Source organism: Pseudorasbora parva, chromosome 7 (assembly GCF_024679245.1).
Source record: "Pseudorasbora parva isolate DD20220531a chromosome 7, ASM2467924v1, whole genome shotgun sequence".
Taxonomy (NCBI): Eukaryota; Metazoa; Chordata; class Actinopteri; order Cypriniformes; family Gobionidae; genus Pseudorasbora; species Pseudorasbora parva.
This window is the reverse complement of record NC_090178.1, coordinates 17636345-17664326: the sequence shown is the minus strand read 5'-3', so window position 1 is coordinate 17664326 and position 27982 is coordinate 17636345. Positions and strand designations below refer to the sequence as shown.

Genomic DNA, 27982 nt, shown 5'->3' with positions numbered 1-27982 from the left:
TGAATGAAATATGTCAGCTAAATGCAGAAATGTAATTTCATTTATTTACGGTGTCGTTCCTAAAATGTAAAATGGACACTTTTACATTTTACACTTTTACAAACACAGCCTGAGACTGATTGTGCTCCATAATCTCGTCAACAAACACTACAAAACTAGAAAAGTATCATAATAGTAGTCCATATGACTAATTTGTGAATCATTCACTTGTGAATCATTCAAAGTCGTATGAAATCTTTGAGCGCTGAACAGACTATTCATGTCCTCGATATTCACAGAGAATCTCGCGCCAATCCTCTCGTTGGCGGGTTTATCAAGTGACCAACCTAAGTGACGGTGCACGATGCCTCGACTACGACCTTCGATGTTCTTTTAAGCGAATTTTCTAATATTTTTAGCCTGTGCTATTTTTTTCCACGTCTGGGGCAACATAAGGGTGAGTAAATGCAGACGCTCATTTAAAATTAACCACACGCCCACGATTAAGACACTCGATCAGTAATAGTGTCTGATTATGAATTATTGTATTTTAACTTTAAATGAATTATTTAGAATCCCGTGTTATTTTAAACGGATATTTTTTTGAACATTCACATTTGAACATATTGGCAGTTGGGGGCGCCAGAGCACTGTAATTAAACGTATTAAACTTTCCAAACGAAAACATGAGCTGGATTGGAAATGTCATACATACCAGTACCATATTAATATGGCAGTACTTGTGGTGGGGTGAGCGAGGCACAACCTTGTAACATGGTGTAAAACTTTCCACACATGCCAGCTTGACAAACTTTATGTATCTTCTAGTTGTCTTATCAACACTGTAGAGAGAGAAAAAAATCGGCTAAATGCAGAAAACTTTGGGAGATACCTGAACATTTATTAATTAATTTATTATTATTATTGATTTACTTTAAGTACATTTTTTTATCTTTTGTTTGTGTTCATTAAAAAAATATGCTGTTCTATTCTATATGTTTTGATTAGATCAGAGAATATTTTAAACTGTCATGGCAGCTTGCCCCTCACTTAAATTGTTTCCCTATGGAGCATGCTATCACATTTAATGTCCTTTCTTTCGGGGGAAAATCAAGAAAAAAACTATACACTGTATTAATGAAACAAAACCTCATAATTGGACTAGACGTGTGCAGTTAACGTGGGCAGAAGTAAATACTCTGAACCCTAAGAGTGGATTTACACAAACTAAGAATATCAAAAAGTGTAAACTTGTCCGCTCTCCCCCTATTATTCCGGTGCTGAGGTAATGTTATGTTCCAAGCATTTGAATAGCCTACCTCAAGTTCCTTTATATTTTGTTTCCTTCATTTTAGGTCCTTATGAACAAGTACAAAAAAGCATAATTAAACAATATAGACCAACACTGTAAACTGCAGTATAATAATGATCTAGGGCATCATTTTTATTTCTCTGATTGTTAAAACTTAATTTAGTTCTATAAAAAACCTGACACTAGCTAAGGCACCATTACTTTAGCAGTCTTGTTAAATACGAGCTTGAATAATGCAGTAACATCACAAGAAGCCAATAAAAGCAGATACGCCTCGCAGCTACTGTCATGACTCATTATGATTGAGACCCCCACATCAACGCAATTTACTGCCAATAAAACACTGACAGCATTTCTGTCCACTTCATTAAGCTTCTAATTTCTTGTAAAAATGTTGCATTAATCTCTTAAATGGCTACTGGCTTGGCACACTTTCGAATTTTTGGCTAAAACAAGCAGCCATGCAACTTGTGAGTTAAACAAATCATATCGATTAAGAGTCAGGCTTAGATTAGTAATACTAATAATATTATTAAAATGGAAAACTATCCACCATATTCTTTTACTGACCACAGTAAATTCAAAACAAGCACACAGAGCTAGGCATGGCTTTTACCTTTTTAACCACAATTTTTAATTTACACTGTTAACCACAAGGCCTAATTACCTCACAGTGTACAGTTTTATTAAAGCAATATCACATGTTGCAATTTTTCTGAAGTAGACTACTGAATATAAGCACAATATAATTATGTTTAAGTTGTTATCTACTTAATGATCCATTAAGATTAGCCTTTAATAGTGAGTTGAACTCAATAGATATGTAGACCCATTTTGTGAACTGGACCAATCAAATTCACTCAAAATATCAGACTAAAAAAAAGAACGATTTGTCCAATTATCTGTCAGACAATGTTGCTTCTCTTACTGTATGCTATGCTATTTAATTGTTTGTAAGTATATTATTTGTAGTGTATGTAACTATTGTACAGTAGACTTTAATTATGCTACTGTAAAACCATGATACAATAATATCTGATGTCCAATAAACATAAGCTTTCAGAATTAATAATTTATTCTATTGTTGTATTGTACCAAGTTATCACCGTTGTTACATAACAATTGCAGTAGGTAACTGAAAACTGTTTACCATGGTCATTTTTTTAAATACAGTCATTCAAAGAAGGCCAAATTAAGTGGGTTTCTAAATTCCTTTATAAAAAACACTAATAATCAGCAAACATTATTAAAAATGTTAAATGTAATGCATATTTTATTTTCAAGTATACTGTTATCTTTATGCTTTTAACATGGCACGATGATGTTTCGAGTCTAATAGACTATTCAGTCAAATAAATTTTCTGAAAGAAGTGTTTGAAGCACGTCGCTTAGAAATGCTGTTTTGAATCCACTAGATGGCGCCAGTGCTTATGAATTAGACCTGAACAACTTTCTCTCGCTTTCTCTGTGCCTAGTTATTGTTTGTCTTGTCTCTCTCTCACCCTTTCAGCGGCGACCAACATGCTAATGAAATGTTAACATCACGCACTTGTACAATGAGGGAGAAACCAGCATGATGTACAACTGTAATTTGGCTGAATAGCAGCGGCTGAAATTGCTTTGCTTTATCAAAACTGACGCGGCCGCACACCCCCCTCCGCTCTCACACATTAATGACCAAACTAATAATTGGGAACGCTTACCGCTCTACACCTCTGCCCGACCGCAATGTTGATGCGATGGTGTTACAGTCTGAACACCAAAGCGCCTCCAACTTTTCTGATGGCTCTGCTAAGTTTAGAAAGTGCCACACAGGATTTGAGAATGATAGACATTTGTCAGCTGCGCGTTGTCTTTTATGTTGTGTCACCGTAGGTGTGCGTTTGAAGCAGATAATACTCTCGGTTCTTTAAATAAAGTGACGTGACTTGAGGAAACCGCACCGGTTGCCATTTCACCAGGTGCTGGTTATTTTTTACATCAAGACAATGCTGTCTGGCTGCTCTGCGACCTGAGCGAGATGTCCTGTGAGGAGAGATCTGTCTTACAGGAGCAGCGCTCTGATTGTGAATTAGGGACCTGATCCGCTGTCCTGTCCTACTCTGGTATGGATCAGAGGAAAGCAGTAGTCATACCTCAGCACTGTCAGGGCCCTCTTTTATTAGAGCGCTGCTTTGCCAACAAAATCCAACACCAGACAGCCTCTAGTCATGACAGTAGGAACGGGGGGAGGGGGAGGGAAAAAAGGGGAAGTAAGGAACAAGACAGGAGCGCCGGTCGGATTCTGTATTTTTTTTTTTTTGTGTTGGGCCATCAGAGCGTGTCGAGCCGGGGCAGTCAGCCAGCAGCCGGCTAATGGGCAGCGCTGGGTCGACTGTGACTAAAGGAACAGCGACAGATGCCATTATCTCAGCCTCGTGCAAATACAATGTCCTGGACAGCTCAGCCCAGTGCCAAAGTTGCGTGTGCGTGCTTGTTTAAACTTAATGGAACACGATGGATCGGGTAATCGCCGACTCTAGAATGCCCCATTCTTCTTCTCGCCTGCCCTAGACGGTGTAGACGAGACACGTCGCTCAACTCGCCCGCTCCTCATTGTCTATTCGCAGGCATCATGAAAAACATATCGCCGGCCTTCCGCCCTCATCAGGCTCGGTTTTAAAACATGTTCTTCTCGCTTCGCCAGGGAAGTTCTGGCGGTGGGGTGGAGAGGGTGCGACCCAGGCTGCGAGGAAAGATTCATTAGGCAACATTTTTCGAGGGTATAACAAATGTGGTCCATTCTCGCTTTGGTGCAGTGATGTGGGACAGCTATATGGCTGTTGACAGTGGATTGGCACCCATCAAACCATTTGCTGGAGTCTCCAGTCAGACGTGAAGCTGCCGAGACTAACCAGAGAGGGGAAGAACGGGCATATGCATTTGAATGCGGTTCCTTTTGCCCTTTTTCTTCCTCTACTTCCTCTTCCTCCATAGGCAGTGGCAGATGAAATGACCAGGCTGTTTTTTCTCCCCAAGTCTGCCTGCCACTCCAAACGACTGCCTCTGTCTCCCTTCTCTCCCCCATCTCTTTTGTTGTCTTGTAGGTTTTTCCTGACACTGTCGAACTAATCAAAGACTTGAAATGTCTCCTCCTCAAGTAACTCATCCAAAAGTCCCATTTCTCTCTCCTGTCCTCTTTTCAGTGTCTCGTCGGCTCAGTACTCCTGCACTAGTGAGTTGGCAGTCCATACCAACACTACCGATGATGGTGACAGATCATGGACATACAAACCGACAAGATGATCACTAAGATCTCACATTCTTATACATCTTATACAGCTGCAATGATAGGTGGTCCAACTCCTACACATTCTCTCACAACTGTTGAGAGAGACGGGTCATGGTTTGGCTGGTTTGCACGGTCTCTTGGCTGTTGCTGGTTGATGTCGTCAACAAGTGAATTTCTCCACTGACAGCCATTAAAAAGCATATTTTTTTGCAAACGACTTGTATATTTTTAATAATTCATTATATCATACCACAGGGTTGTTAAATGCTTGATTCTGATTGGTTGACGAACATTCTAAAGTGTCCAGATATTTTCCAGTAAACGCACTGCTAAAGTATTTCCAGACGAGTCTTTCCATATCACTTTCATCAAATGATTTGATTCTAGTCCACTGAATTATTGAAAAAGAATACACACCTGCTTCGCATCATGGCTGCATTATAACCTCGTGTGTGCATTATTTTCCAATAATTCAACACCCTGTTGTCAATTATTGTAGATGTTTTTAGGTCCCCATCTGATCTAAAATCACATGTCAGATTATCTATTTCAAAAATGAGAAACCAAAAAAGGATGCCTTATTAATTATATACTACCATTTAAATGTTTTGGGACGGTACGATTTTAAAATAATAAATTCATACTTTTATTCAGCAAGGGTGCATTAAATTGATCAAAAGAGATAGTAAAGACCATTATAATGTTACAAAAAACATTTTTCTTTTGAACTTTCTATCCATCAAAAAATCCTGTCGGAAAAAAAGTATTATGGTTTGCAGAAAAATTAGGCAGCAAAATTGTTTTCAAAATTGATAATAAATGTTACTGGTAAAAGTTCCTCCTCAGAAAGTCCCTGTTTGTGATGTAGTACTTTTACAAAGTTCAGGAACTTTCGGGGGTGAGACTTAGGTACTAATTTGTTGAGTTCATGCAACAATTTTGATTGGTTGACTCTGAAGCATTTTATTTAAACCACCATTTCATATATATATATATATATATATATATATATATATATATATATATATATATCTATCATAAAAGTATGTTGTGGTACGTACAGGAAGAGTTGTTTACTTTTCAAATATAAAATGGAGTTTAAAAAATACAACTGATGGACCGATGACAAGGTTCAGGCTTTATTAAGCTTATATGCGGAGGGCAAAATCCAGCGGGAACTGGGAACGCTATGCAGTACTTTAGAACGCAATGGAAACGCAGACAGCAACAGGTCTGGGGGGGAAAACGTTCCTGGGACAATTTCAGTGGAAATGTGGCTTTAGAATGATTTCTGATAGATCATCGTGACACTGAAGACAGGCTGATGTACTACATATCTGACACACAGCTTTTCGCATATGGTAGGGAAATAGGCATATTCGTGTGTGCTGAATGCACTTGTTTTTCCTTTCTACTACCTTTCACATCACAGCTCAAGATAGTTGCTAGTGAAGCTATAGTAACTGCTATTGAGATGAAAAGAAATTCGGGCTTATGGTGTAGATTGGTGAAGAATGTGGGTTGTATTTTACTGCAGTGTAAGAGTTGAGGGCAGTACACACTGTGGTAATAAATCCCACAGAAACCACATCTCAGACTGTAACACCTCTCAGACGGTCAGGAACAGCACGGTCACTGCCGGGGCACTCAGCTGATTCCCTGAGAAATGTGGCCTACTCAAGCAGCTTTAAATGGCACACAGGAAACAGGATGCTTCTGCTCTCAGCCCCTTCCCAGTGCTCTTTTTTTACTGGCCTGTGCTGTGCTCGTTTATGTGTTGTGTATGTCTCGCCATATCCGAAAATAGAGAAAAGTTGCTTCAGTTACTTTGAAGTGTATGGCAGTAAAGGTTCATTGTCACAACGTGCGAGAACGGTTTACTTGGAGTGCGCTAAATCTCGAACCTCGAACCAATCACCTGTTTTAAAAAAAATGGTGAACAGAGGAGCTTCTGCTTGCAAAAAGAGAACTTGACAAAGCTCGCTATAAACCCAGATTCAAGATTGGCTTTTTCTTTTTGGAGATGCTGAGAGCTGAGGGTTTTGATAAATTGTAAAAGTAAGACGCCAACAGAGATGGCATTTTTATTACTCAACAGGCGAGTAAGGTATTTTATTGAACTGATAAACTGCCAAATGTAGCTCTCTAACAGAGTTCATTGTAAAGCATTATCTATTGTGAAGGGTAATTTCTTTTTGTTGTAGCGCTGTGCAAGAATTTATTTTCAAGGAAGTACTGTGTCTATTAATGGGTATAGCTACAATAACGTCTTCAGCTAGTCAGCTTGAGATCCTTTTCATCTAAACTGGTTATATATCTTAAGTCTATGTTTTATGAGCCATAGGACAACCATATTCATCCGCTAGAGGGCCAAAAGTTTCATAAGTAACGTCCCAATTCAGAGGCTGCATCCTTCAAAGGCAACGAAGGTCAGCCCAAGCATTGTTAAATGGACGGTCTAGTCTACAGAGGATTGTTCTTGTCGCCAAGAAACTGTGACAGCTTCCGTTGATGAGTTGCAGTAACGTGGCTTTTTTAACGTTATTAAACTGAAAACAAAACAGGGTTCACAAACTGATGGTCGATAATAAAGAGTAAAACTATAATCACATATTAGTAAGAAATAAGTTTTTTATTTAGCCTTTATTTAATCAAGAGAGAACCTCACTTAAATTTAAAAATCTCTTTTACAGGAGTGTCCTGGTCAAGATAGGCGGCCCAGAAATACAAATACGCATAACAAACAACAACATACAATAAAATATTAATAAAGGTACAGCCGTAGAAGCATTTGCAAATCACTTAATCTTTCTCTAGTGCACATAAAATTACTAAAAGACACCAAAGGATTTAGCTGCTATTTCATTTGAAGATAGTTCCCGTCCGAGGGGGCAGTATATTTTAAGGCAGTTTACAATTTAGTTCTAGCAGGAGGTACATAGAGATTATAATAAGATTGTGACGTACGTTTATAAGTGTAATGCGGCAATTTCTTAAAAAAGAATCCTGTCTTCACAGGCGCGTAATTAACTCTGGGGTTGGCAAGGCCATGAAGGATCCATCTGTTGTATCCTTTATTGCATCAGAAATGAAGGATGCATTTAGAGGCCGCATTTGAAGGAGCCTTTGAATTGGGACAGCCTTCGCCGCGGTGTGACGCAATCAACCTTTGAATGCAACCTTCGAAGGATGCAGCCTCTGAATTGGGACGCAGCTATTTTGTACCATTTAAGTTCTTGAGAGATGTAAATAAAAATTAGTATTAAAGGAATATTCCAATCTCAAGTTAAGCTCAGATGGCAGCATGTGTGACATTGTTGATTGCAACAAAAAAAATTTTTCTTTTTCTTTTTTTTTTTAGAAAAGCAAAAATCAAACTATTCTGTGAGGCACTTTAAATTCAATTAGCATTTCCTATTTTAATTTTTTTGAAGATTTAAAAGCAAATATTTTGTTAATACTTTCATTACTTCTGATAGCATTATATGACAATTTGATGATTAGAGGTGTTTATTATCATTTTACTCTCATTTCAGGGCTAATTTGAGTTTTCGTGGAGAAGTAGTTGGATATACATTAACACAAAAATAAGCATTTTCACAGTAAAATCATGTAAACACATATTGTTTATGTGTTTTGGCTATTCTATTGAACCAATGAGTATTTTAACAAAATGGATTGGCCTAATTCACTTGTTTTGTTTTGTTTTTAATGAAAAGAAAGACAAGGGGAAATCAAATGGGCTTATAAATGTAAAAATAAAAGTAGATTGCTGTCGACGGCAATAGCCTTGATTAGCATGCCGACCAAACCTTCCATTCTCTCTCTTGAATCCAACACAGATGTGACTTAAAGTGCAATTCATGGACTGGCCGTTAGAGACAGGCTCCAAAAGGAAGTCAATCCCATAGACCTATAGACCGTCTAACTTTACAGCAAAAAAAAACAAAAAACAAGATGTTTACAGCCTGGTACAAAAAGAGGTTTTGGTCTATATAGCTAATTTTTCCCTATATGACAACTGTGAGGGGGGTGAATTTTTCATACTTCATCCATTTAAATTATATTATGCCTTAAAGTTCTGCTAAATTAAGGGCATTGCTATGGCATGGGCCTCTTTGCCCATTTTATTGTTATCCGGGAGTGACGCATGTTGACGTGCTGCCAAGATACGCCCACTTTTGGACTTCAAAAATGCTCTTGAGAATGCTACTGGTGATGTCATGGATACTACGTCCATATTTTTTTAAAGTATGGTGCCGACATATAGCGCAACTGAGCCACCGGCGACCCGAGTTCGATTCCCAGCATGATGTCCTTTGCCGATTCCGTTCCCTTGTCTCTCCACCATACGCTTTCCTGTCAAACCTCTACTGTCCTATCCAATAAAGGCTAAAACTGCTGTGAAAATTGTGAAAAATGTGGAAAAAAAAGGCCTGAAATTAAACCTGCATCCCCAACATGAGCACCACAGCTCAACATGTCAGCATCCTGTGTCCTAACCGTGGCAAATGACAGAGACATTGGTGTTAGTGTGCCACTCTCACTCCGGTGAGTCCATCAGCAGATTTTATCATCCCAAAGATTATAATTGAGCAGCCAGTTGTGCAAGGATCTCCAGCAAACATACCATTCCATTGATGCTCTTTTTGCAGGATTTAAAAGTGATGACTCCCTCGTTTTTTTTTCTTGGGGGGGGGGGGGGGGGGGGTGTTTGCTGCAACTATCAGGCTTAAGACCTTCGCAGAATGACGAATAGAGAGTGCGAACGACTGTGGAGCAAGAGAAGTGACAGTTGGAGACCTGCTGCTGTGGGCACAGTGTGCGTTTGAGAGTGCTTACATAGCAGTGAAGCTGCAACCTAAGCAAGAGCAAAGGACGGAGAGAATTACAGGAAAGACTGACTGCACAAATGAAACATACATCACGGAAAACAAGCGATGTAAACACGCTGTGAGGATAAAAGTATGTATGGAGTCTGTTGGAGAGACGGTATTAGTCCAAAGCTGGAGTTCATGGGATGTAGCAGGCCACACGAAGAGAGATGTTTTTGGAGATATACTTCCTGCTAGATGGCATTAGAGTTACATCACTTGCATAAAGAACTTTATGTGCCATTTTTTTTCAGCTTGCTTCTTGATCGCACAAATGCTCGCTAAATCAAGTGTTTTGCCGCTCGTTTGTTTTTCGAGCTTTGGATCTAAACCAGTAGATTCCCTCGCAGCAATTCTCATTTAAATCTTCACCATTGTCCAAGAAACATAAACTGAAAAATATAAAACACAAAAGAGCCATTATTCTCTTTGGGTGAAGGTGATGTCTCAAGGATGTTGAATAAACTTGCTGGTTTATTGTGTTTTATTTTTTTCCTTTTATTTCTATGATTAAAAAAACTTCTTGGATTAACCTTTGATGTCAAGCAAAGTTGTGACCTTGTCTTTCAAAGTTTCCTGGTTTTGGAGCCTTTCCGCTGTTTTCTCTTGTCAAGGGCAATCACAGCATTGTGCCAACACCTGTGGTGATGGGGCGGTTTTACTGTGTGAAAACATTTTGTACTAAGAGCAAATCAGACAGGACAAGCACCCCTGGCTATTAGCTTTTAATCCTATGGCCTCGTTTCTCTCTCGCGCGCTTTCTCTCTCCCTATTTTGTCTTTGTATTTCTTATATTCTTTAGAGTTATGCTGTACTATTTCTGAAATAAATTGATATTCAATTTCTCTTTAGTTCTGTGATATTCAGTGTTTTGTGCTATAATGTTAAACAGGATTTCCCCTCAGGTAAAGAACATCAATGGGATGTGGATGTTGTATTTTGAAACCATATTCTGGTTTCATTCTGCTGGTGTAGAGCCGTAACTATTAAATTATTATTCCCATTGCTGGGTGTAATGTGTTACAAGTAACAACTGCTGTGTAATCAAGTCGCTTTTTGGAAGTAACGTGGTGTTTTAAAATCACACTATCATACCTCACTTATGTTTTCAAATATAACACATATTAATGTTCTATATTTAAAAGAGTACTATTGTGAAAAATGATTACAATTTATAGGACTTTTAAAGGCAATTCTAAGGCCTTGTTAATATATTAAAAATTTAATTTATGGCAACAAAAAAAATGGCAAAGCTGAAATTTCAGCATCATTACTCCAGTCTTCAGTGTCACATCCTTCAGAAATCATTCTAATAAGCTGATTTGGTGCTCAAGAAACATACTGCTTAATTATTTTTGAGAAAACCGTAATACAATTTGTGTAAGGATTTTTTTTTTTTTTTTTTTTTTGATGAATAGAAAGAAGAGCATTCATTTGAAATCTTTTGTGATAAAATATCTTAAATATCACTTTTGATCACTTTAATTATTTTTATTTTTTCAAATGTAGTGACTCCAAAGTTAAACACACACACACACACACACACACACACACACACACACACACACACACACACACACACACACACACACACACACACACACACACACACACACGTGTCCATGTGGATATAAATGCAGTCCATTTACCATAGAAACTCACACAGAAGAAGGGGGTCCTCATGGAGTCAGGTGGACTATTTTAACAATGTCTTACCTACCTTTCTGGGCCTTGAAAGTGGTAATAATTGCGGAGGGGTCAGAGAGCTCTCGGATTTCATCAAAAATATCTTAATTTGTGTTCCGAGGATGAACAAAGTTCTTACGGGTTTAGAATGACATGATGGTGAATCATAAACGGCAAAAGTTTATTTTTTGGGTGAACTAACCCTTTAAGAGAGTATGAAAAGGAATAAGCTATTTCTCTGTGCTCCATCTATTGCCCATGAATAAAGGCACATTTAAATGTAATTGTCTTTATATTGCAAAGGTAGCAAATAAGTCATGTCTCTGCATACCACAAAAAAGTGTTTACACAGACCTTTTAATTCAGAATAAATGCTTTAAAAAATTTTACACACTTGTTATGCACAGCAGGAATGGCAGATCTGATGCATAGCTAACAGGCAAGGGAGTGTTTTATTTGTATTTTTAGTGACACAATATTCACTCTAAAGAAATGGTGCTAAATAGCTCTAAAAGTGGTTAATTGGCTTGTAATCATAGGGGAACCCCTTTAAGTGCTATATAGGACCCATCTTTAAAGGTGTTATACAGCACCTTTGTCAAATGGTGCTATGTAGAACCATAGAACCATCCCATTCTACTACTTAGATTTTAGATCTCCACTCTCAAATGTTTACTATGAACGGAAATTTACTACAATGGCAAAAGCTGTTCTGAATCACTTTATGCTTTTCTTAGGTCTTTCTTAGGTCAAAAAGTGTAGTTTCTGGCATTGAAAGTGTTAAATAGCTGTCTATAGAGGGGTCAGGAAACTCTCGGATTTCATCAAAAATATCTTCATGTGTTCTGAAGATGAATAAAGGTCTTACAGGTTTGGAATAACATGAGGGTGAGTAAATAATGATAGGATTGACATTTTTGGGTAAACTAACCCTTTAATGGAAAAGCGTTTTCTTTTTTACAGGTAATTTTACTCTTTAAAAGAGTTTACCTTTTGCTCAATCAAATGTCTGACATTTTTTATTTTGTTTGGAACATGAGCAGTCTTCAAATCTTTGGTAGACGCTCACAAGAGAACATTTCGCTCTCTTCCTCTCGGATGTATCTTACTGATGTTTTTCTTCTTCCACAAGTAAGCTGTAATTGCTGTGCAATTTGCTTTTTGGTTCCTCTCGCAATTACATCCATTACTCTTTGAGTCACAATGTCAAAAAAAAAAAAAGGTGGAACATGAATGAAATTCAGTATATGCTTATTGCTAGATACGATAGGCTTTTAAGTCAGCCTGGTACATGATGTGTACACTTACAAATTGTGTGCTGCCACCTTGCCTGTTTTATTTCTTTATTGTATTACAAAAGAAATTGTTCACTAATTCGGTTCTCAACTCCGTCAGACAGAACATATTCTGTCGTTATTCTTTGACATGAAAGGAAACGTATTTTAGCAGGATCGCTGTTTAATGTAGACTATATGATGTGTACTTATATGTCAGACAGTTAAATGCAGTTTCTCGTTCTTTGTGCAGCTGACAGCTGTTTTTGAAGAATGCTTGTTGCTTGTTTTTCAGTGATGTCTAATTTGTGTACTGACGGTCTAGTTGGGAGGCACTGGTGGAGCCTGTGAGTGGTTGATGTCAGGGAAAATGCTGTTTTCATAACTCACAGGCTCAAAGAATGAACTGAGGATGTGTTGAAGGGTTCTGATAAGTGCTTCATCTTGGTTTTTAAAAGCCTTTTTTTTGCAGGGCTGTGAACAGAATGAGAGAGATATGGATAAAAAAATATGCAGAGCAGAAAGAGAGAGGAAGAGGGGGTCTGGTTTAGTTTTGTTCAATGAGGAAAGTAGTGGTCTGAAACGGTTTTTCATCCTGAATGTCATAAAAGTATGTATGATTTGAAATCAAGATGATTTGTACCAGGAGTTCAGTACCCATATTATGGTTTTTCAAATATAATATATAATATAATAAATTAGCCACCCCTCAACTTATTCTAACCTACCCGTAACTTGGTAACCTCTAAGAGTTAGTTGACATGTAGCAACGTTACTTATAGTTAGTCGAAGTTTATTATTATTAATATAAAGTTAAAAATTACAACAATAACTCATAACTCACATCACTAGCACAACTAGTCATTGTATATTCTTTATGCACACAAGAACATGATTAGAGACTTAAGTAAGTTTGTGGCCTTGAGGTTTTTATCTTTTAAAATGAGTTGAGCAGGATTATACGAGGAAGTTTTGATATCATAATTTGTGGTTTTTAACCATGGTCACCTTTTGAATTAGGCAAAAAGCCAGAATTTGAAGTCAAGTCACATTTATTTAGCACTTTATATCAAAGGAACTTTAAAAAGAAACTGTAAAATTAGTAAATTATAAAACAACAATATACACTGTAAAAAAAATAATCATGTCTCCAATTGAACATTTTCTACTGACTGATCACATCTATATTTTTAGTTGGCCAAATTGAATTTCTGTGATTTGATGCAATTTAATTCACAGAAATTAAATTTGGCCAACTGAATTTTTTTTTATGTGATCAGTCACTAGAACATTTTCAGTTGAAGACCTGATTTTTTTTTTACTAGCAAGATTTGCCCCACAAAGTTCAAATCTTTTACTCGCTCCTGTCAAATGAAACACACGATTACTGGCCTAATTAAATGGTGTTATTTAATGACACAAACACAGTCACCTCACCTCTTTACTGTTAAAGTCATGTGGAGGTATGTCATATAACTTCACATCACTTCAACAGTAAAGAGGTGAGGTGACTGTGTTTGTGTAACAAGGAAGATGTGGGTTGGGGGGCATGAGCCTATAGGACGAAGGTCAAAGGGTGCAAAGGGTTTAGTAAGGGGTGGAAGGTAAAATACAATTAAAACCAAGCAGGGAGTCAAGGGGAGTGACCTAGGTGAGAGTACTGTGTGTGTGTGTGTGTGACACATAATGAAAGGTTGAACCCTCCGCCGCAGAGATGGCATACCAAATCAACTCACCCTGGGAGAGAGAAGCCACAGCGAGAGAAGGAGGAAGAGAGAAAAGGAGGGAGGGGGAGCCAGAGAGCGTGGTTGCCACGGGGCTGAGTGACAGAAATTAATAATTAGTGACAATGATTGACAGCGCACTCTCCATCTGCGGCCCGCCGCTGCCTCCGAGCGCTTGCCTCCGCCGGCGACCGCGGGCACAATGAGCTCCAGCGGGATTCTGAGAGACGCTGATGATTGACAACTGCCTCCTGGAGAGATGGGGACAGCCAGTGTGTAGGGGTGACGTGGAGAGGGGAGCGAGAAGGAGGAGGAGGAGGGTTGGTTTGGGAGGCTTGTGGTGGTGTGTTGGGAAGAGTGGAGGCGGTTTGGTCAGGATGGAAAACGAGAAAGCTTACCTCAGTGCCAGCCTGACTCGACCCACCTCCTCCCGGTCCACAACACAACGCAGCCGTTATGCAAAGCAGTTGCGCTTTCTCCGGGGAGGGGGCTAAGAGCGAGAGAAGAAAGAAGCAGAAACAGAAATAGAAGAGTTTTGCGTGAAAGGGAAGGGTCAGTGAAAATTAGCCAGCTGTCTGATGCTGATTTGTCTCTCAGAGCTCTCCTCCTTCTGTATCATTATTGGCTATTATTGTGCAATTATTTCGCCTTCATCTTATCGCTAATCTCAGTAATTGTACAAAGCGAGAAAGGCTTAAACAAGCTTTCATTACAGACATTAATATTGTTTCATATTCATATGAATAGATTGTCGCTCAGCTTTCTTTCTTTCTTTCTTTCTTTCTTTCTTTCTTTCTTTCTTTCTTTCTTTCTTTCTTTCTTTCTTTCTTTCTTTCTTTCTTTCTTTCTTTCTTTCTTTCTTTCTTTCTTTCTTTCTTTCTTTCTTTCTTTCTTTCTTTCTTTCTTTCTGCATGCCATTAGCTGTCCTTCAAAGGCTCAATATTCCCATATTTTGTGTTCAAAATCAAAGGGATGGAAGATCATGTTTTATTTTAGTTTTGGGTTGTACCTTTTAAGACCAGTGTTGGGTAACTTTCTTTAAAAAAGGAATTCATTACTAGCTACTAATTACGTCTTCAACAGTGTAATTAGTACTACTGTACACTGTATAATTACTCTCTCTAAAATGTGTTGCATGACTTACTAGCTACTAATTGCCTTCTAAATCCCATATCAACCTTGCCTACTTAAACAATTCAAGGACTGCTTTTTTATTCTTTTAAATAAATAATTTAAAATTACATAAATTATTATTGTACTGGAGAAGGGAGAAGGTTACATTAAAAACATACATTTTAACATTAGGCAAAACATTTTTAGGTTAAATCCACTATTTTGTTGAATTGTTCTGTAATACAGTATTTAATGTAATTACATCAGAAGTAATTCCAATTTAACAACCAATTTAAAATGAATCCCATTCATTACTTTTCCAAGGAAAAAGTAATTAAATGACAGTAATTAATTACTTAGAGGAGAACTGGCCGACTGATTCAAGCTGATAGAAGAGCAACTTTGACTGAAATAACCACTCGTTACAACCGAGGTATGCAGCAAAGCATTTGTGAAGCCACAACATGCACAACCTTGTGGCGGATGGGCTACAACAGCAGAAGACCCCACCGGGTACCACTCATCTCCACTAAAAATAGTAAAAAGAGGCTACAATTTGCTCACCAAAATTGAACAGTTGAAGACTGGAAAAATGTTGCCTGGTCTGATGAGTCTCAATTTCTGTTGAGACATTGAGATGGTAGAGTCAGAATTTGGCATAAACAGAATGAGAACATGGATCCATCATGCCTTGTTACCACTGTGCAGACTGGTGGTGGTGGTGTAATGGTGGGGGGTGTGGGGGATGTTTTCTTGGCACACTTTAGGCCTCTTAGTGCCAATTGGGCATCGCTTAAATGCCACGGCCTATACCTGAGCATTGCTTCTGACCATGTCCATCCCTTTATGACCACCATGTACCAGAGCATTTGAGCGGAGAGTAGCGGTAATATTTCCTCCAGAGCGTTGAGCGCATTTCTGAAAATTCCGCTCAACTCACTCAGTCTGCTCAGCCGCTCGGTCAACCCAGAATGCCCTTTGGTGATATGCTAGTTCGAGAATCTGTGAAATAGCTAAGTAATAGTGGAGCAATAGTTTAAATATTGTTTTAACAAAATTGCAAGCCTTATACCTAACTGCACAGTAAAAATCTAAGTTAAGAACGAGCAGGGTGAAGAAATTGAAAGAGATTGTGGAGAGATTGTGAGAGTTAGCAAAGATTCCTTTTGGAATCTAAAGCGGCAAATTTCCGCTTGTCCCTGGTTAAGTAAATCGTGGTCACGTTTAAATAATTTATTCTCTTATTTTATTAAAACTAGGCAATGGATTATACAATGTGGCCACGATCTAATTAAAATGAGGAAACAAATTATTAAAATATGCTGACGGGAACTATTTTTTTTATGCAATCATCATATCAGTGTAACTAAAAATAACCTATAGCCAATTTGAATTGAACAAAATTGTAGCTCATGTTTTGTTTTTCAGTTAGATAAGGTTATTAAACCACTTTATTATAAAAATATATATATATATATATATTTATTTACAAATTAAATATAAAAATATTTTTAAAAATCTGACCTTCATAATTGGGTAGGCCTATAATTTAGATGTAGGCAACAGTAAATGTACGCTAATATTACATGTGCACATTTGTTCTTTACAGAAAAAACAACCAATCAAAGGGAGACAAAGATTTTTTTTCCTCTCCTGCATCCCCCGATTTCCCTAGTTCTCTGTATCAAATACAAGGAAGAAAGAATTAGATGACGCATTTTTTAAGATGGTTTACTTGGATTATGAACCTCTCACAAAAGAGGAACGAGAGGGTATGCATCATTTTGTCAGCGTTGCCCAGCGCAGCTATACCACACCGGGCTACAATACAGATGATACTCTGATGCCAAATGCCCTTAGCGATATGGAAGGCAGACTTCGAGAGCTTTTGCAGTTAGGAGATGGCTTTGGACTTACTTTAGACATTTGGACAAACAGAAGAGGACACAGGTTTCTGGGTGTTGTGGCAAGTTTCATTGATGAAGCGTTTGGTCGCGTTTTGTGAAGTCCACATGTTTTTCTTCTTGTGTGTGTATGTTTAATGTAGGCTGCATGCTTGTTTTGCAACAGCGAATGTTCACGGAAATAAAATAACACAAATCAAATATACTTTTTTCAGTTATTGCCCTTTATGGGCAAGTTTGCCAAAGGGCTGGCATATTTTTTTAAATTGATAAAGTTAATTTAATGTATTTAAATGAATAAAAACTAGGCTACAGACTGTCACCTCAAAATAACTTCTTGTCTATTGTGGCGAGGTGAACGAGCGAGGGACATGGGAGGAGCGAGTGAGACCGGGGACGTGATTGAGAAGGAGCATCACCTGTGAGCCACACCGGTCTCGAGTCCTCTCATGAGGGAGTTCGGAGGTATTTAAGGACGAGCGACACCAGTCAAGGACGAGAGAGGTCCAGGCCCGGTGTGGCTCGCAGGTGACGCTTCTTCGCAATCACGTCCCCGGTCTCACTCGCTCCTCCCATGTCCCTCGCTCGTTCACCTCGCCACATCTATTTATAACCACTGTATTTGATACATTTATTCAATAAAATAATTCCAAACAGAAAGCTATAAGCCTACTACAGATCAATTTCATGTTGGAGTGGGATCTGAGCGGGATTTCTTTCACCGGTGAGCATGAGTGGTTCATGAGCGAAGCGTTCGTCTGGGCCGTGAGCGATTGAGTGGATCGCGCTGGCATTGAGCGGGATATTGAGCGGAGCGTCACACCGCTCCGCTGGGCTCACATGCTCTGCCATGTACCCATACTCTGATGGCTACTTCCAGCAGGATAATGCACCATGTCAAAAAGCTCGAATCATTTCAAATTGGTTTCTTGAACATGACAATGAGTTCACTGTACTAAAATGGCCCCCACAGTCATCAGATCTCAACCCAATAGGGCATTTTTGGGATGTGGTGGAACGGGAGCTTCGTGCCCTGGATGTGCATCCCACAAATCTCCATCAACTGCAAGATGCTATCCTATTAATATGGGCCAACATTTCTAAAGAATTCTTTCAGCACCTTGTTGAATCAATGCCACGTAGAATTAAGGCGGTTCTGAAGGCGAAAGGGGTCAAACACAGTATTAGTATAGTGTTCCTAAAATTCCATTAGGTGAGTGTATAATTTAATTTTTTTTTTTTTACTTTTATTTATTTTTTGTCTGTCTAATATGTAAAAATGCAAAACATTTCTTTTCACATCAAATTATGTTATGATTTACATAAATCCGTATTTTGCATCACTTGCTATTACTGCTGGTCGCTAAATGTTTTTATTGTAAATGTAAATTTATTGTAAATGATGTATTAAATGATAGCTACTGACATCTTATGACACTCTTTCACTGCTATAACTAAAGTGTTGCATTGGAATTTGCACTAACAGTAAGCCCCGCCTTCTTTGATTTGATTGAACGTCTCACTCATTCTAACAGTGACTGTTAAACCGTTGAGGCAGACCAACCTAAAAATTACACTTTTTTTTTCATTTCATTAACATTCAAAGTTTTTCATTGTAATTTCATTTATTTATTTATTCAATCAATTCTTTGATTAATTGATAATAGCTTTGATATTTGATAATAGTTTTAGCAGTCTGTATGCAACATTTCTTCTATTGGCGAATCAGCAGTGTACATAGAACAAAAGTCATTTAATTAAATTGTTCAGCTATTTGTTTAGTTCATATTCTATTTATGCAAGAATTTGGCATAAACAGATGAGAACATGGATCCATCATGCCTTGTTACCACTGTGCCGGCTGCTGCTGGTGGTGTAATAATACCACTTTTTCTATGCTCCTTAGTTTTTTAAAGACAATCTTGAACAAATATAAAACATTTTGGGTTTTAAGGATAAAAGTCTTTCGGATCAAATTCAAGAACTGAAAATATAATGTAACTGGTATTAAAATACCAGAAAAACACACACACACACACACACAAAAAACACTTGTTTTATATTTCTAATGTATTCGCAATTTGATCAGGTCACAATTTAGAAATAATTGTGAAAGTAATGGTCTGCGGTTGTGAATAGTGGAATGTCAGTCTTAATGGAGCACTATCTGTTCTGACATCACCATGCAGCAGTTCATATACGCACATCAATTCAGATAAAAGAAAAACAGCCAGACGAACTCTGACCTGTTGCACCCTCGCGGGGGCGTACAGGTATCCGTGGCCTGCAGAGGTCCGGTGTGTGGAGAGAATAGCCCAGTGGAATTTATCCACTGCCATGCGTGCTTTAGCCTGCTTTGACATGGGCTACTCTAATACATTCCAGCACAACTCCAGCCTGGAAAGAGGTCTCTAAGGTTTAAACACACACACACACACACACACACACACACACACACACACACACACACACACACACACACACACACACACACACACACACACACACACACACACACACACACACACACACACACACACACACACACACACACACACACACACACACACACACACACACACACACACACACACACACACACACACGCACACTTGACCTCAGGGGAAGAAAACCGGATTGCACAGCAGAGATAGTCCTGCTGGGAAATGATTCATATCAGTGAACATTATTGATTTTTCCAAAACGGGCAATTTTTCCCCCCTCTGCCTTTGTTGTGTCTCTTTCTATTTTCCTCTCTCTCTCTCTTCCACAGCAGGTTACGCATCTGTTGTATTCTGCTGTCAGATGTAGAGAACACCTGTCCATTGTACGATTATCTTCATTTTTTCTTTTCTAGAAGAAATACAATGGAGAAACCTGAATGTTTTACTTCTCTTTTGTAGCATTGATACATTTCACCAGATCATATTTCGTAAGGGGCATTCAAACCCAGAACGATAACTACCGGTAGAAGGATAACTATATTAGTGTCCACACCAGCTGAATACAGTTCTGTTTTTTCTAAGAGTGTGCTGAAATTTTATTGCCTCCCGGTTAAAACTCTTAAACTTTTTTAAGCAGGCTGGATTCGGATTGGCTGTCAATGTTTTTATTGTTCTAGTGTCCACTTCCCTATTATTAGTATTTGAATGATTATTAAAACTTTATTATTATAGTTATCATTATAATTCCTTGTTGTATGTGAACAAATATCCATCCATCCATCCATCCATCCATCCATCCATCCATCCATCCATCCATCCATCCATCCATCCATCCATCCATCCATCCATCCATTCCATCCATCCATCCATCCATCTATCCGTCCATCTGTCCGTCCGTCCGTCATTAGTGCTTTCAAACAGGAAATGTCCCCATGTAGTTGCATGTATTTTCTTGACAACAAACACACACTCTAAAAAATGCTGGGTTAAAAACAACCCAAGTTGGGATGAAAATGGACAATCTCAGAAATAGGGTTGTTTGAACCCTGTGAATGAACCCATTCAAACAACCCAATTTCTGGGTTTGTCCATTTTCATCCCAACTTGGGTTGTTTTTAACCCAGCATTTTTTACAGTGCAGTATCCGGCTCTGCTTGCTTCTTCTCTTTTTACAACTGAGTCATGAAACTTTCCAGAGAATCTGTTCTTATTTGCATTTTCTTTTTCTCCATCTTTCCGTCCCTCTCTCCCCTGGACATCATCACCCCTCACCTCTAAAGAAACACACACACTTACATATAGAGTCCGGTGCACATGTGAGCTGACAGCTGGCTTCCGCAGGGCCCAGCAGGTGCGGTGACAAGGCCCCAGAGGCCCCTGACTCACAAAGCCTGTGTGTGTGTGTGTGTGTTCGCTTGACTGATAGATAAAAGCCTGGACATTTTAGTTGTGTTTTTTTTTTTAATCTACAATGCTTTTGTCCTTTACACAAACATATTTTCTTGCAGTTTTTCCCCCTAATTCGCAGTTTATCTCAGTGACACGTGCGCTACACCCGGGAAGAAATACGCACTGTGGAAAAAAAGTTTACTCCATTGTTCTCTTTGTTTTTCCAACTCTCTTGTGTACGTTTTATGTGCTCCTAAAAGTAGAATTAAACCGTTTTCCTAACACACTGGAGTTGGCACCAAAATAAATAGTTTAATTCGTATCTATGGAAAGTAGATGCTTAATTATCTTGATCTTTGCTTTGACGCTCTATTTCTCTCTCTCTCTCTCCGTAACATGGCTGATATTGGTCAGCGTGGGATGTCTGCACAGTATGAAGTTGAAAGGCACCGCGCGGGCACACACACACCTGGCTCACCGGCTGCCTCTTTGGTCTGCGTCACCTTTTGTCAGGCTCATGTTAATTAAGCCCCGTCAACGACAAACACACGCACACACATGCACTCTCACCGGGGTGCCTTTTAATGAGCCAGCCATTTGATAGTTATAGACACCAAACCAATGTGCTTGTTTTATGTCTTGATGTGTCTGTGTGTGTGTGTGCTTTCCGAAGAAGAAGAAGACGAAGGTGAAAAAGAGGTTTTGGGGAAGATCAGCTGATTGGGGATTGTTTAAGGATAAATACGGAATCTGTCATCTTTCTTTCACTCTCTCTATGTCTCTCTTTCTCTCACTCACTTCTCCTTGTTTTGCGTCCAAGTGAGCCGTGACTCTCCCTTTTCAGTGAGATGAAAGACGCCCGGCACGGGGCTTCCAACAAAAGTGCCGGCAATCACAAACAAACCTTCAAATGAAGAACATCAAAGGCGCTGCCCCAATTGTTAGCCTCTCGTGTCCGGGGAAAATTGGCTCATTAAGGCCAAAAAATGACATTGTTTACATTAACCGAGGCCCCTGATTAGATGCAACCATGTTTGTTATGTTGTGTTGTCCGCCTTCCCTGTTTCCGCTACCAACAGGCCACTTCAGCCCGCCGCCCGCACAATCGTTCCTTTGAAGGCTTTCTCATTGCTGATAAAGAGAGAAAGAACGGGACGACAAAAAAAAAGAAAGCAAAGGAGAAACGGATAAACACGGTCACAATTGCAAACGCATACAGAAGGACATGATAGGCCCATTCTCTCGGTTTCTTTATTCCAGCATCAGTTTTCTCTCTTTAGGACTAATTAGCTTGCCTGTGGAAAGAGTGGCGATTCGAGAGGACAGTTCGGGCCGTGATGGATCTGTTTGTGTGGTAATTGCACCGATAAAGAGTGGGGTGTTTTTGGATGGAGAGAAAGAAAAGGAAAAGACCACAGCGGTGCCGTTGGCCCGGGCTCATCTTGTAAATGAAAATAACCTCGTGTTCGCAAGCTGAAATGGTGGCTAATAACTGTACGGAGCGGGTTTTGAGTGTAGGCTACGCAGTCATGAAGAGATGCGGTATTGGAATCTTTTTATGAGATGCAAGTCTTGATGAAAATCTGGAAACATTTCAAAAAGAACAGTTGCATAAAGGGATAGTTGTCAACATTGACTTACTTACTTTCTTGAAGACATTAGGCCGAATATTCAAGCTGCTGTTTTCCACACAGTTAAACTGAATGGACACATTCCAACATATTCAAATTGTTTATTAAAGTCAAATGTGGAACGATGCTTCTTCGTGTGCCACATTTGAATATGCAAATGCTAATGAGATCAAAGAGCAGAACTCTTGGTGAACTAACCCTTTAATTGCAGTATCGAAAAAGTGTCATGATGTTCTGCACTTCCTTTATTACAAATATGTCATCTTATGCAGTAAAATGTGAAAATATATTAAACCTTTTTTAGTAACACTACAATAATGGTATTTTTTTAACATCTTTCAACAATTTTCATCATAAAAAGAATGCGTTAATTATCATGCACTGGCAATGCACAACATTTTTACAGCATTGTTAATCTAGGCAGATTCATTTTATGTTCAAAATACATAAAATTATGATTTATGTAATTTATAAAGAATTTTCATTATTTGTGTTAGATATTAAATGATATACGTATATGAATATAATAATAATAATAATAATAATAGGCTAATAATAATGATTATTATTATTATATAATTCAATTTGAAATAGTACAATTATATACTGATATACTCTTAATTATATACAGCGCTAACCACTGAGCCGTGCAGTCAAACCAAAATTTATTCAGACACCTTCAACCTTTTCTCACATTATACGTTCATTTGCTATAGTTTAGAAAATGGTAATAAAATATGACAAGAACTCCGAGTTAAACTGTGTCAGAACAAATTCATCTTGATAATGTGAGATAACTTTGATTGAAAGGTTTGTAATGGATTTTAATCAACCAATCAGCTGTCAGCTGTTAAATTTAAATATTAGATGATACCATCAACCAATTATCAAGCAATGCTTAATTTTGTTCAGTGTGTGGTGTAAAAGGTCGCATTAGCAATTAAATAAAAAACACTTAAGAAAACCATGGTCAGGCCAAAGTGTCTGAATAATTTTGGTCCAAAATATTTCTATTTTACTTGTAGTCCACTGTATGAAGAATCTTTGGGTATAATATTTCACAGGTTACTTTATTTTGCTATCCTCGCTTACATAAATGAACTAGTGTCCAGTACCCACTAGTCAAAATTATATCTGGTGTCTGAATAATTTTTGGCTTGACTGTACATAATATACATAAATTAATAAATGATTTCATGTTAGCTATTGCATTAACTAATGTTAACATATAGAACCTTGTTGTACTTTTTATCCAAGTGTAACAACTCATAACTGCAATTTATTCTGTATGGTATTTAATGTGAAGTATTTATGAAGCTTACTCTCATGCCCGAGTAGGGGGTGAGACAGGGCTGTGTACGAGAGAGAGAGAGAGAGAGAGAGAGAGAGAGAGAGAGAGAGAGAGAGAGAGAGAGAGAGAGGGGAAAAGAGTGAAGAAGAACTGTACTGCTAACCACACTGTGACCTCCTAACCCTTCCCTCCCTTTCTCTCCAGGCTCCCTCACCTCTGCGTTCTCAGGGAGAGTGACCTAACCTGAAAATAATTACAACTACTGAACTGTCACTGCACCCTCCACCTCATCTCCAGCCCTTATCGCCAAAAACACGCACCCCACAGGTCAGGTCACCACATTAGATCACCCATACACACTCACACACCCCTGCTCCACAAAAGTTCCTGACTTCCATTAACATATTTTCACTTTTGCCTGTTTTTCAGTCCACACTCTTTCTCTCTTTATTCCCGCTCCCCCCCTCAGCAGGGCCCCCAAAACGGTCGTAATTGCCTTTTAAAATAGTTTAGCATCTCCCTCAGAGAGCAGAAAAGTTTCCCCAGTATGGCACTGGAGGAAGAGTGAGTTGTTTTGCGGCGCTGCCGTGGAAACAGACACGAGAGGAATTGAAATGATCTTGACTTCTGACCAGCTTCGTCTCCTGGGGTGGGAGTGTGTTTGGAACAGGATAGAAGTGCACACTATGGCTTCTCTTCACTGTTTAAAGACTTGTATGGAAAAGATAAATTGGTTGTGGCAGGCTGAGAAAGATGCATTGGCTTTTGGGTTGACTGTAATTCCAACTCATGAAAGTCATTTTAATAGAATATATTTTGAATGCATTTTTGTTTCAAACTTGAATGATTTTGCTTGTTTTTCATGATTGAGATTACTTTTTTTCACTGGTGTCTGACAATAGGTTTGGAATCAGTCCATCTTTATGCAGACAAAATGACCACTTTTGAAGGAAGTTTTAGTGGCATCTGAATTTTTACATCCTCTTCGGTTGTAACAGTTGTTAGAAACAGTTGTAAAAGAAAACAAATCCCCCATGATGCTGCTTTTTTAAAATGCCATTATTCTACAGTCTAAATTTATTTTTACAAGCATTATTGTTTAGAGAAAAAGGTTCAAACCTCTGTACATTGTATAACTTTTTAAACATCTAAATATAACATATTCTTTATAATAGGGACAAGAAAAGAAGGGAAAAATTATTACGAACCAAAGAAAATTAATAAATTTTTATGTATTCATTAATTATGTTTTTTTTAAATTATTATTATTGTTATTATTCATAACACTTTATTTCAATGGTGCACTTTATGCCCGGTACACATTGTGCAATTTTGGGCTGTCCCAGACGAAAGATGACCAATCATGGGGATTTCTGTGGTCTACGTCTACTGACTAGCCAATTGTTGCCTGACTGCAACATGAAATGGGGTCTTGATCAACGCGACATAGTGCTAAGACTTATACGTCAAGCTCCATTTCCAAAATTGGCATGTCAAGTTGGCTTCTTCATGTTCAGAGAGTGAGTTGCCATGGTCACTTACATACCCTGAAAGTTACCGAAAGTTGAGGTTCTCTGTATATAATAATATAAATAATTAAAATGTATAAAACTTCCAGTGTACGTGTGGACTAAGCCTAAAGTGCAAATTAATCTTGTTCTATTTGTTTACCGCTAGTGCATTCTGATGATGTTTTACACTGTCTCAAATTAAACCGATTAGTTCAATCAAATTAACTTTTATGAGTATTTCGATCTTTCTTTTTATTTTGATTTCACAAAACTTTCATTGTTTTGACCTGTATGAACTTGTTTCTTTTAATTTAAAACAACCCAATTGTTGGGTCGGTGCAGTTTCAACCCAACTTGGGTTGTTTTTAACCCAGCATTTTTTAGAGTGTGATAATTTTAAATTAAATACAAATATGCAAGTTCTGCTTACTTAAACTTTAATTTTAACTTTAAAAATGTGATGTAACTGATTACGGTTTTGTGTTCTGCCAGCTTATTCAGGTTTACAGTGTGCCCAAGTTTATTAGATTCATGTTGTGCAGTGGGATTTGTAATGATCTTATTGGATTGTTGAAATCGATATCGCTGTAGCAGGCAGAAATTCTACTAACTATATAGGGTGACAAATGTCTCGTTTTTCCCGGGACAGTCCCATATTTTAGCTTTATTTTTAGTGTCCCGAATGATTATGATTAAATCATGTTTTGTCCCGTATTTCTTCTTTCCTAAATTGTCTTTGCTAGGTGATCATATGAAAGCGAGTAGCAGTCTTCTGTCACGTGAGAACAGCCTAATCAAAGGCAGAATATCTCAAATGACCAAATTACCATCCAATCATTATTCATTATTGATTAACTCGCAGTTAGGGAAGGTGGGATATTAGAGAACGCAGAGAGGATCAAGTCAAATGCGAAGATGTCAAAGAAGCGTGTGTGCACATTTGGTACCTTCAAAAAAGTTTATAAAGTTACGGGCAGTAAGAACTCAATGTGGTATCGCTGAATGACACACCAGAAGTGCTCTGACAGAAGACACACAATCCCGAATTCAGTTCTCTTTGCGTCTGAATGGTCAAATGCAGTTTACAAAATGTATACAAAATATAATTGTCAGTATCGAAGCATTCGGCCTTAAAGTGACAGCTGCCTAAAATACCTGTCTGTGTTATTAATGATAAATCAAACAACAAAAAGATGTTAAATACATGTATACATGTTAAACCTATTGTACCTGAAAAAAGTAGTTTATTTAATTTATAACGCTATCATATTTGTCCTATGTAATTTCCCTTCTATGTCCATTTTTTATTTAACAAAAATAAAATAACTGTATGATATATATTGTTATCATGGAATAAAATTTCTCATATCATGAAATATATGACATTTTGGTGCCTGTCCAGCCTGTCCTGTATTCCACCATGAAAAATTGAGACTCATTAGAGTATTATTTGAGTATTAGTAGACTGTCTGCTTAATATCTGCTAACACTTTATTTTGATGGTCCCACAACAAACATTCTATAAGTAACTTCACAATACAATGTTTGTTAGCATAGTTGCAAAGTTATAGTTAGTAGAATGTTAGAAAGTGAACCACTGAAATAAAGTGTAACCCTATTACTGTTATAATTCATGTTTATGATAGTGAGGGATATTTTAGTTGTATTTCATCAAATTAAAAGAAAAAGTAATGAAAAAGGCAAGTAGGAACTTTCATGTGATTAATTTTTTCCCCCAATTTTTTTTTTTTTGTGTGTTTTTTTGTTGTTGTTGTTGTTGAAAATGAATACCATGTAAAAACATGTTTTAACCCATGTCTTACTGACATCTAATTAAGTAATGATTGCATAGTATTTATTTGTAAGGATAATTTGGTAAAATATTATTCCCAAGGCATAGGAAATCTATGGGATGGAGAGGACCGGTGAGCCAGAGAAAAGCAAAATACAGACTTACAAAAGCTCCCCGAAGAGTGTTTTATATATTTAATTGTTTTGCACGGTAGTGTCATGTAGCCCTAGGCATCAAGCGTCTTTCACTCCTGGGAAATAAAGGAAAGCGTGTGGTTAGAGGAAACCCAATTGGGATATTGATAAGAGGCTGAGAATCTGCTCAGAGGAGAGAACCTTATTTGTATATTCACTTCTCCTTTCTTCTATTATGAACCACACCTCAGAAGCTTTTGGATAGAAATTATATTCACCATAATGCAAACAGTGAAATTCGCTTTTGTGACTCAAAATTACTTAAAATTGCCATATTAAATTTTGGGAAAGCCTCCCAAACCAAGCCATACCAACTGGAATTTAAATCCAATTAAAGTTGCTTGATTATTGCATTGTTTAATCATGTAATGAAAATTATATTAATATTAGTAGTACAAAAAGCATGTTTTTTAACCCCCTTAAAGGGTCTGATTCATTTAAAGACATATGATGTGAAATTTGTAATCACTTGTTTGAACTTTTCCACTTTTACTAGACAAGTTAGTAGAGCAGCCATGGAACAGAGAGAGGAGTGGAGGTGAGAAGAAAAGTCTGCGGAGAGGGGATGTGGACGAAAAAACAGTACAGACAGG

The 27982-nt window shown here is 38.0% G+C and overlaps 1 long non-coding RNA gene across 1 annotated transcript; it reads left to right on the top strand.

Annotated features, from left to right (window-relative positions):
- Positions 1 to 102: 102 nt before the first annotated feature.
- On the top strand, positions 103 to 27982 carry LOC137083649 (uncharacterized). The gene is made up of 3 exons (XR_010906567.1): positions 103 to 436; positions 24097 to 24219; positions 27886 to 27982. It is a non-coding gene; the product is annotated as an uncharacterized lncRNA (long non-coding RNA).